Source organism: Canis aureus, chromosome 38, assembly GCF_053574225.1.
Source record: "Canis aureus isolate CA01 chromosome 38, VMU_Caureus_v.1.0, whole genome shotgun sequence".
NCBI classification, from domain to species: domain Eukaryota; kingdom Metazoa; phylum Chordata; class Mammalia; order Carnivora; family Canidae; genus Canis; species Canis aureus.
In genome coordinates this window covers 31150998-31162670 of record NC_135648.1, presented here as the reverse complement: position 1 = coordinate 31162670, position 11673 = coordinate 31150998, and positions in this window count along the sequence as shown.

The following is an 11673-nucleotide window of genomic DNA, read 5'->3' as shown; positions in this document are numbered from 1 at the left end:
TGCCCAGGTAAAACCAGAGTCACCATGCCCAGATGCGGCGCAGGTGGGGAGCATGTTCACTAGTTCCCGGTGAGGCCCAGTTGGGGCCCAGAGTCACCAGGTCAAGTTGAGGCCTAGAGGGGTACCAGATTCACCTGGTCTAGGTGAAATCCAGATGGGGACCAGAGTCACCATGTCAGGCTGAGGCCCAGAGGGGATCCAGAGTCAACATGTCCAGGTGAGGCTCAAGTGTGGAACAGATTATCCAGTTCATAATGGTCCACAGGTGAGGACCAGAGTCACCAGATCTCGGTGATGCCCAGTTAGGACCAGATTCACCAGTTCCAGGTGATTCCCAGGTGGTCACCAGAGTTACGAGTTCCAGGTGAGGACCAGGTAAGCACCAGATTCACCAGGTCCAAGTGAGGCCCACTTGGGGACCTGTGTCACCAGGCATGGGTGAGACCCAGGTGGCAACCCCACTCACCAGGTCCAGGTGAGGCGAACCTGCAGGCCATGCAGAGGAACCATGTCACGATGATGCCCAGGTAGGGACTAGAGTTACAGGTCCAGGTGAGGCCAACCTGCAGGCCATGCAGTGGAACCATGTCCCGATGATGCCGAGGTAGTGATCAGAATCACCAGGTCCAATGAGACCCAGATGGAGCATATTTACTAGGTCCAGGTGAGGTCCAGTGGAACACCAGAGTCACAAGACTTGGTTGAGGCCTAGATGGGTAACAGAATCACCTGGTCCACGTGACATCCAGATGGGGACCAGAGTCAACAGGTCAGGATGAGGCCCAGAGAGGTTCCAGAGTCATCATGTCCAGGTGAGGCTCAGGTGTGGAACAGAGTCACCAGGTACCACAGATACCCAGGTGAGGACCAGAGTCACCAGGTCTGGGTAATGCGCAGATAGGATCAGAGTCACCAGTTCCAGGTGAGGCCAAGAAAGAGTCCACAGCAATCAGATCCAGGTGGGGAACAAAGTCACCAGGACTGGGTGAGGCCCAGATGGGGACCAGATTGACCAGGTCCAGGTGAGGCCCAGGTGGTGACCAGAGACCACGGGTCTGGGAGACGACCAGGTAAGGACCAGATTCACTAGGTCCAAGAGGCCCACGAGGGTACCTGTGTCCCCAGGTACGGACGAGGGACAGGTGGTAACCACACTCACCAGGTCCAGGAGAGGCCATCCTTCGAGCCATGCAGAGGAACCCTGTCCCGATGATGCCCATGTAGGAACCAGAGTTACCAGGTCCAGGTGAGGCCAACCTGTAGGCCATGCAGTGGAACCATGCCCTGATGATGTCCAGGTAGGGACCAGGGTTACCAGGTCCAGGTGAGGCCAACCTGCAGGCGATGCAGTGGAACCGTGTCCCGATGATGCCCAGGTAGGGACCAGAATCACCAGGTCCAATGAGGCCCAGATGGAGCATATTCACTAGGTCCAGGTGTGGTCCAGTGGAGGACCAGAGTCACCAGACCCTGTTGAGGCCTAGAGGGGTACCAGAATCACCTGGTCCCGGTGACATCCAGATGGGGACCAGAGTCACCAGGTCAGGATGAGGCCCAGAGAGGTTCCAGAGTCATCATGTCCAGGTGAGGCTCAGGTGTGGAACAGAGTCACCAGGTACCAAAGATACCCATGTGAGGACCAGAGTCACCAGGTCTGGGTGACGGGCAGATAGGATCAGAGTCACCTGTTCCAGGTGAGGCCAAAAAAGAGTCCACAGCAATCAGATACAGGAGTGGAACAAAGTCAACAGGCCTGGGTGAGGCCCAGATGGGGATCAGAATCACCAGGTCCAGGTAGGCCCAGGTGGTGACCAGAGACCCCGGGGCTGGGAGACGACCAGGTAAGGACCAAATTTACCAGGTCCAAGAGGCCCACGCGGGGACCTGACTCACCAGGTATGGGTGAGGCCCAGGGGCAACACCACTCACAAGGTCCAGGTGAGGCCAACCTGCATGCCAAAGTCACCAGATCCACGTGAGGCCCTAGTCGCACCGGAGACAGCAGGTAAAAGTGAGTCTACAAGAACACTACAGTCACCAGCTCCAGGTGTGGTTCATGTGGGAACGAGAGCCACCAGTTCCAGGTGAGACCCAGGTTGGGACGACAGTCACCAGGTCCGGATTGAGGCCTAAGAGGGTAACAGTGCCATCAGGACCAGTTGAGGCCCAACTGTGGAACAAAGTTATCATGTCCATTTGAGGCTCAGGTGTGGAACAGAGTATCCAGGTCATAATGGTCCACAGGTGAGGACCAGAGTCACCAGATCTGGGTGAGGTCCAGTTAGGATCAGAGTCACCAGTTCCAGGTGAGGCCAAAAGGAGTCCACAGCAATCAGGTCCAGGTGGGGAACAAAGTCACCAGGACTGGGTGAGGCCCAGATGGGGACCAGATTCACCAGGTCCAGGTGATTCCCAGGTGATGACCAGAGTTACCAGTTCCGGGTGAGGAACAGATAAGGACCAGATTCACCAGGTCCAAGTGAAGCCCACGTGGGACCTGTGTCACCAGGTATGGGTGAGGGCCAGGTGGCAAACCCACTCACCAGGTCCAGGTGATGCCAACCTGCAGGCCATGCAGTGGAACCATGTCCCGATGATGCCCAGGTAGGGACCGGAGTCATCAGGTCCAAATGAGGCCCAGATAAATCATATTCACTAGGTCCAGGTGAGGCCCAGTTGAGGACCAGAGTCACCAGAACTGGTTGAGACCTAGAGGGGTACCAGAATCCCCTGGTCCAGGTGACATCTAGACGGGGACCAGAGTCACCAGGTCAAGGTGAGGCACAGAGAGGTTCAAGAGTCACCATGTCCAGGTGAGACTCAGGTGTGGAACAGACTCACCAGGTACCAATGATGCCCAGGTGAGGACCAGAGTCACCAGATGTGGGTGACGCGCAGATAGGATCAGAGTCACCAGTTCCAGGTGAGACCAAGAAAGAGTCCACAGCAATCAGGTCCAGGTGGGGAACAAAGTCACCAGGACTGGGTGAGGCCCAGATTCACCCGGTCCAGGTGAGGCCCAGGTGGTGACCAGAGTCCCCGGATCTGGGAGAGGACCAGGTAAGGACCAGATTCACCAGGTCCAAGAGGCCGACGTGGGGACCTGAGTCACCAGGTATGGGTGAGGCCCAGGTGGCAACCCCACTCACCAGGTCCAGGTGAGGCAAGCCTGCCGGCCAGAGTTACCGGATCCAAGTGAGGCCCTAGTGGGGACCGGAGTCACCAGGTAAATGTGAGTCTACAAGAACACCACAGTCACCAGATCCAGTTGTGGTTCATGTGGGAACGAGAGTTACCAGGTCCAGGTGAGACCCAGCTGGGGACCACAGCACCAGGTCCAGATTGAGGCCTAGGTGGGGGGAAAGAGTCATCAGGACCAGTTGAGGCCAAAGTGTGGAGCAAAGTTCTCATGTCCAGGTGAGGCCCAGGTGGGGAACAGAGTTACCACGTCCCATTGGTGCCAGGTGGGAAAAGACTCACAAGTTCCAGACGAGGCCTAAGTGAGGAGTAGAATCACCAGGTCCTGTGGAGGCTCAGCAGAGGACCAGTGTCCCAAGCTCCGGGTGAGTCCCAGTGGGGGACCAGAGTCACCCGGTTCTGGTTATATCCAGGTGGGGACCAGAGTCACCACGTCAGGGTGAGGCCCAGAGGGGACGAGAATCACTAGGTCCAGGTGAGGCCCCGATGTGGAACTGAGAAACCAGGTCCCATGATGCCCATATGAGGACCTGAGCCACCAGGTCCAGGCGAAGTCCTTGTGGGAACCAGTCACCTCGTCCAGGTGAGGCCCAGGTGGGACCACAGTCACCAGTTCCAGGTGAGGCCCAGGTATATAAGAGAGTATCCAGGTCCCAATGATGCCCAGGTAAGGACCAGAGTCATCAGGTCCAGGAGAGGCCCAAATATGGATCAGAGTCATTGTGTTCCAGGTGAGGCCAGATGGAGACCACAGGAACCAGGACCAGGAGAGCCCCATATGGGAACCACAGCCATCAGATCCAGGTGAGGTCCAGGTGGGACCACAGTCACAAGGTCCAGGTGAGGCCCTGGTGGCAACAGGATTCACCAAGTGTAGGTGAGGCCCAGGTGGCGACCAGTCACCACATACAGGTGTGGACCAGCTAAGGACCAGATTAACCAGGCCGAATTGAAGCCCAAGGGGTGACCAGAGTCACCGGGTAAGGGTGATTCCCAGAGGGGGCACCAGAGTAACCATTTTAGTTTGAGGCCCAGAATGGGACAAGAGGTCCCTGGTCAAAGTGAGGCCCAGGTGTGGAATTGAGTATCCAGGTCCCAATGATGCCTGGGTGAGGACAAGAGTCACTAGGGCCATGCAGGCCCAGATGGGGAACAGAATCACTAGGTCCTGGTGAAGCATAGAATAAGACCAAAGTCACCAGTATCAGGTGAGCCCATTGTGGGAACCAGAGCCACTCTATCCAGCTGAGTCCCAGGTCCATGTGAGGCCCACGTGAGGACCAGATTCATCAGGTCGAATTGAGGCATAGCTGGGGACAAGAGTCACCACGTCTGGGTGCGGCCTTGGTGGGGCAAGATTCAGCAGTTCTGAGTTAGGTCAAAGTGGGGACGAGAGACACCAGGTCCAAGTGAGGGCAAACTGAGGACCAGAGTCACCAGATCCAGGTGAGATCCAAGTGGGGACCAGAGTCACCAGATCCAGTGAAGTCCAGGTGGGGACCACAGTCACCAGATCTAGGTGAAGCCCAGGTGGAGACCAGAGTCAGTAGGTCCAGATGAGGCCCAGGTAAGGACCAGAGTTACCAGGTACATGTGAGGCCCCGGTGGGGATCAGAGGCAACAAGTCCATGTGAGGCCGGCTTGGGGACCATGGTCAAGAGGTGTACTTGAGGCCCAGTTGTGGAACACAGTAAGGAGGTCCAGGTGAGTCCCCGGTGGTGACAAGAGTCACCACGTCCAGGTGAGGACCAGGTGGGGACCAGGATCACCAGGTACAGTGGAGGCCCTTGAAAGAACCAGAGTCAACAGTTCGAGGTCAGGCGCAGGTGGCAAACAGGGTCAGCAGGTCCAAGTCAGACCATAGTGGGATTCACAGTCACTAGGGCACAGTGAGACCCAGAGGGGGACCAGAGTCACCTGGTCCTGGTGAGGTCCAGTTGTGGTACACAGTCACCGGGTCCAAATTTTGCCCAGTTGAGGACCATGGTCAACAGGGCCAGTTGAGGCCCTGATGGGGACCGGAGTCCCTAAAACCAGGTGAAGCCCAGGTGCTGACCTGAGTCACCAGATCCAGGGTAGTCTCAGGTGCAGACCAGAATCACCAGGTCCAGGTGAGGTGCAGGTGGCAACCACACTCACCAGGTCCCGGTGAGGCCCTGGTGGGACCAGAGTCACGAGGTACATGAGAAGCTAGAAACACTGGATTCACCAGGTCCACATGATGTCCCTGTGGGACCGAGAATCACCATATACAGGTGAGGACCAGTGGGGATCCGACTCACCATGTCCAGGTGAGACCCAGGTGGGAACCAGTCTCACCATGTTCAGGTGTGGCCCAGGTGAAGACCAGAGTTAATAGATCCGGCCAGGTCACTGTTAGTGAACAGTGTAACCATATCCTGATGCTACCCAGGTGGGTACCAGAGACACCAGGTCCTGGTGAGGCCCAGGTTGGACCAGAGATATGAGGTCCAGGTGAGGTCCGATGGGAACCGCAGTCACCAGGTCAGGTGAGGCCATGCTTAGGATCAGAGTCACCAGTTACAATTGAGGCCCCGGTGGAGCCAGAGTCACCTGGTACAAAAGAGGCCAAAGTCAGGACCAGAGACACCAGGATCAGGTCAGTCCCAGTGGTAAATAGAGTAACCATGTCCCGATGATACACAGGTAGAACAGAGTCACCAGGTCCACATGAGTCGCAGGTGGGGAGCATGTTCACCAGGTCCCGGTGAGGCCCAGTTGAGGACCAGAGTCACCAGGTCGAGTTGAGGCCTAGAGGGGTACCAGATTCACCTGGTCTAGGTGACATCCACATGAGGACCAGAGTCACCACGTCAGGGTGAGGCCCAGAGTGGATCCAGAGTCATCATGTCCAGGTGAGGCTCAGGTGTGGAACAGAGTATCCAGTTCATAATGGTCCACAGGGGAGGACAAGCGTCAGCTGATTGAGTTAGGCTCAGTTAGGATGAGAGTCACCAGTTCCAGGTGAGGCCAAGAAGGAGTCCACAGCAATCAGTTTCAGGTGGGGAACAAAGTCATCAGGACTGGGGGAGGCCCAGATGGGGACCAGATTCACCCTGTCCAGGTGATTCCCAGGTGGTGACCAGAGTTACCAGTTCTGGGTGAGGACCAGGTTAGGACCAGATTCACCTGGTCCAAGTGAGGCCTTCTTGGGGACCTATGTCACCAGTTATGTCTGAGGCCCATGTGGAAACCCCACTCACCAGGTCCAGGTGAGACCACCCTGCAGGCCATGCAGAGGAACGGTGTCCCGATGAAGCCCAGGTAGGGACCAGAATTACCAGGTCCAGGTGAGGCCAACCTGCAGGCCATGCAGTGGAACCATCTCCCGATGATGCCCAGGTAGGGAGCAGAGTCACCGGGTTCAAATGAGGCCCAGATCGAGGATATTCACTAGGTCCAGTTGAGGCCCAGTTGAGGACCAGAGTCACCAGATCTGGTTGAGGCCTAGAGGGGTACCAGAATCACCTGGTCCAGGTGACATCCAGATGGGGACCAGAGTCACCAGGTCAGGGTAAGGCCCAGAGAGGTTCCAGAGTCATCATGTCCAGGTGAGGCTCAGGTGTGGAACAGAGTAATCAGGTACCAATGATGCCCAGGTGAGTTCCAGAGTCACCAGATCTGGCTGACGCGCAGATAAGATCAGATTCACCAGTTCCAGGTGAGGCAAAAAGAGTCCACAGCAATCAGGTCCAAGTGGGGAAGAAAGTCACCAGGACTCGGTGAGGCCAAGATGAGGAACAGATTCACCAGGTCCAGGTGAGGCCCAGGTCGTGACCAGAGTCCCCGGGTCGGGGAGAGGACCAGGTAAGTACTAGATTCACCAGGTCCAAGAGGCCCACGTGGGGACCTGAGTCACCAGGTATGGGTGAAGCCCAGGTGACAACCCCACTCACCAATTCCAGGTGAGGCCAAACTGCATGCCAGAGTCACCAGATCCAGGTGAGGCCCTACACGGGAACGGAATCACCAGGTTAATGTGAGTCTACAAGGACACCACAGTCACCAGGTCCAGGTGTGGTTCATGTGGGAACGAGAGGCAACAGGTCAAGGTGAGACCCAGGTGGGGACCACAGTCACCAGGTCCAGATTGACGCCTAGGTGGGGGGACCAGAGTCATCAGGACCAGTTGAGGCCAAAGTGAGGAGAACAGATATCATGTCCAAGTGTGGCCCAGGTGGGGAACAGAGTAACCATATCCCATTGATGCCAGGTGGGATAAGAGTCACAAGGTGCAGACGAGGCTTAAGTGAGGAGTAGATTCACCAGATCGTGTTGACGCCCAGTTGAGTACCAGTCTTCCCAGCTCTGGGTGAGTCCCAAAGGGGGACCAGAGTCACCCGGTTCTTGTGATATCCAGGTGAGGACCAGAGTCAACAGGTCAGGGTGAGGCCCAGAGGGGGACGAGAATCACTAGGTTCAGGTGAGTCCCCGATTAGGAACTGAGGTGAGGCCAGACTGAGGACCAGAGTCACCAGATCCAGGTGAGGTCCATGTTGGAAAGAGAGTCACCAGGTCCAGGAGAGGTCCAGGTGGGGACCAGAGTCACCAGATCCAGGTGAAGGCCAGGTGGGGACCAGAGTCACCAGATCCAGGTGAAGCCCAGGTGGGGATCAGAGTCACTATGTCCGATGAGGCCCAGGTGAGGACCAGAGTTACCAGGTACACGTGAGGCGCTGGTAGGTATCAGAGGCAACTGGTCCATTTGAGGCAGGCTTGGGGACCATGGTCAAGAGTTCTACTTGAGGGCCAGTGTGGAACACTGTAACTAGGTCCAAGTGAGTCCCCGGTGGTGACAAGAGTCACCAGGTCCAGGTGAGGCCCAGGTGGGAACCAGGATCACCAGGTACAGGGGAGGCCCTTGAACGAACCAGAGTCATCAGTTCGATTTCAGGCGCAGGTGGCAACTAGGGTCAGCAGGTCCAAGTCAGGCCAAAGTGGGGTTCACAGTCACTAGAGCACGGTGAGACCCACAGGATGACCAGAGTCACCTGCTCCAGGTGAGGTCCAGGGGTGGAACACAGTCACCGGGTCCCATTTTTGCTGTGATGAGGACCATGGTCAACAGGGCCAGGTGAAGCCCAGGTTGGGACCATAGTCACCAGATCCAGGGTAGTCTCAGGTGCAGACCAGAATCACCAGGTCCAGGTGAGGTGCAGGTGGCAACCACACTCACCAGGTCCCGGTGAGGCCCTAGTGGGGAGCAGAGTCACGAGGTACATGAGAAGCTAGAAACACTGCAGCCACCAGGTCCACATGATGTCCATGTGGGAACGAGAATCACCAGTTAGAGGTGAGGACCCAGTGGGGATCCGACTCACCATGTCCAGGTGAGACCCAGGTGGGAACCAGTGTCACCATGCCCAGGTGTGGCTAGGTGAAGACCAGAGATAACAGGTCTGGCTGGGTCACTGTTAGTGAACAGTGTAACCATATCCTGATGCTACCCAGGTGGGTACGAGAGACACCAAGTCCTGGTGAGGCCCAGGTGAGACAAGAGACATGAGGACCAGGTGAGGTCCCGATGGGAACCACAGTCACCAGGTCAGGTGAGGCCATGCTTAGGATCAGAGTCACCAGTTACAGGTGAGACCCAGGTTGAGCCAGATTCACCTGGTAGAGAAGAGGCCAAAGTCAGGACCAGAGTTACCAGGATCAGGTCAGTCCCAGAGGGGAATAGTGTAACCATTTCCCGATGATGCTCAGGTAGAACCAGAGTCAACAGGTCCAGATGAGGCGCAGGTGGGGAGCATGTTCCCTAGGTCCCGGTGAGGCCCAGTTGAGGCCCAGAGTCACCAGGTCAAGTAGAGGCCTAGAGGGGTACCAGATTCACATGGTCTAGGTGACATCCAGATGGGGACCAGAGTCACCATGTCAGGCTGAGGCCCAGAGGGGATCCAGAGTCATCATGTCCAGGTGAGGCTCAGGTGTGTAACAAAGTATCCAGGTCACAATGGTCCACAGGGGAGGACCAGAGTCACCAGATCTGGGTGAGACCCATTTAGGATCAGAGTCACCAGTTCAAGGTGAGACCAAGAAGGAGTCCACAGCAATCAGGTCCAGGTGGGGAACAAAGTCACCAGGACTGGGTGAGGCCCAGATGGGGACCAGATTCACCAGGTCCAGGTGATTCCCAGGTGGTGACCAGAGTTACCAGTTCCGGGTGAGGTCCAGGTAAGGACCAGATTCACTATGTCCAAGTGAGACCCACGTGGGGACCTGTGTCACCAGGCATGGGTGAGGCCCAGGTGTCAACCTCACTCACCAGGTCCAGGTGAGGGCAACCTGCAGGCCATGCAGAGGAACCATGTCCCGATGATGCCCAGGTAGGGACCAGAGTTACGAGGTCCAGGTGAGGCTAACCTGCAGGTCATGCAGTGGAGCCATGACCCGATGATGCCCAGGAAGGGACAAGAGTCATCAGGTCCAAATGAGACCCAGATGGAGCATATTCACTAGGTCCAGGTGAGGCCCAGTTGAGGACCAGAGTCACCAGATCTGGTTGAGGCCTAGAGGGGTACCAGAATCACCTGGTACAGGTGACATCCAGATGGGGACCAGATTCACCAGGTCAGAGTGAGGCCCAGAGAGGCTCCAGAGTCATCATGTCCAGGTGAGGCTCAGGTGTGGAACGTAGTGTCCAGGTCATAGTAGTCCACAGGTGAGAACCAGAGTGACCAGATCTGGGTGACGCACAGATATGATCAGATTCACCAGGTCCAGGTGAGGCCAAGAAAGAGTCCATAGCAATCAGCTCCAGGTGGGGAACACAGTCACCAGGACTGGGTGAGGCCCAGATGGGGAGCAAATTCAACAGGTCCAGGTGAGTCCCAGGTGGTGACCAGAGTCCCCGGATCTGGGAGTGGACCAGGTAAGGACCAGATTCACCAGGTCCAAGAGGCCCACGTGGGGAACTGAGTCACCAGGTATGGGGTGGCAACCCGACTCACCAGGTCCAGGTGAGGCCAACTTTCAGGCCAGAGTCACCAGATCCACGTGAGGCCCTAGTGGGGACCGGAGTCACCAGGTAAATGTGCGTCTACAAGAACACCACAGTCACCAAGTCCAGGTGTTGTTCATGTGGGAACGAGAGACACCAGGTCCAGGTGAGAAACAGATGGGGACCACAGTCACCAGGTCCAGATTGATGCCTCGGTGGGAGGACCAGATTCATCAGGACCAGTTGAGGCTAAAGTGTGGAGCAAAGTTATCATGTCCAGGTGAGGCCCAGGTGGCGAACAGAGTAACCATGTCCCATTGATACCAGGTGGGAAAAGAGTCACAAGGTCCCGGTGAGGCGCAGGTGGCAACAGGATTCACCAAGTCCAGGTGAGGCCCAGGTGGTGAACAGTCACCAGATCCATGTGCGGACCAGCTAAGGAACAGATTCACCAGGCCCAAGTGAAGCCCAAGGGGTGACCAGATTTACCAGGTAAGGGTGAGGCCCAGAGGGGTAACGAGAGTAACCAGTTTAGTTTGAGGTCCAGAATGGGACCAGAGGTCAGTGGTGAAAGTGAGGCCCAGGTGTGGAATAGAGTATCCAGGTCGGAATGCTGCCTGGGTGAGGACCAGAGTCACTAGGGCCATGCAGGCCCAGATGGGGAACAGAATCACTAGGTCCTGGTGAGGCATAGAAAAAGACCACAGTCACCAGTATCAGGTGAGCCCCTTGTGGGAACCAGAGCCACTCTATCCAGCTGAGTCCCAGGTCCATGTGAAGCCCACGTGAGGACCAGATTCATCAGATCGAATTGAGGCATAGCTGGGGACAAGAGTCACCAGGTTGGATGCGGCCTAGTTGGGGCAAGATTCAGCAGTTCTGAGTTAGGTCAAAGTGGGGACGAGAGACCCCAGGTCCAGGTGAGGCCAAACTGAGTACCAGAGACACCACATCGAGGTGAGGTCCCTGTTGGAAAGAGAGTCACCAGGTCCAGGAGAGGTCCAGGTGGGGACCAGAGTCACTAGATCCAGGTGAAGTCCAGGTGGGGACCAGAGTCACCAGATCGAGGTGAAGCCCAGGTGGGGACCAGAGTCACAAGGTGCAGATGAGGCCCAGGTGAGAACCAGAGTTACCAGGTACACGTGAGGATCCGGTGGAGATCAGAAGAAACAGGTCCATGTGAGGCCGGCTTGGGGACCTTGGTCAACAGGTCCACTTGAGACCCAGGTGTGGAACACAGTAAGCAGGTCCAGGTGAGTCCCCCGTGGTGACAAGAGTCACCACGTCCAGGTGAGGCCCAGGTGGGGACCAGGATCACCAGGTACAGGGGAGGCCCTTGAAAGAACCAGAGTCACCATTCGATTTCAGGCGCAGGTGGCAACCAGGGTCAGCAGGTCCAAGTCAAGCCAAAGTGGAATTCACAGTCACTAGGGCACGGTGAGACCCAGAGGGGGAGCATAGTCACCTGGTCCATGTGAGGTCCAGTTGTGGAACACAGTCACCAGGTCCCAATT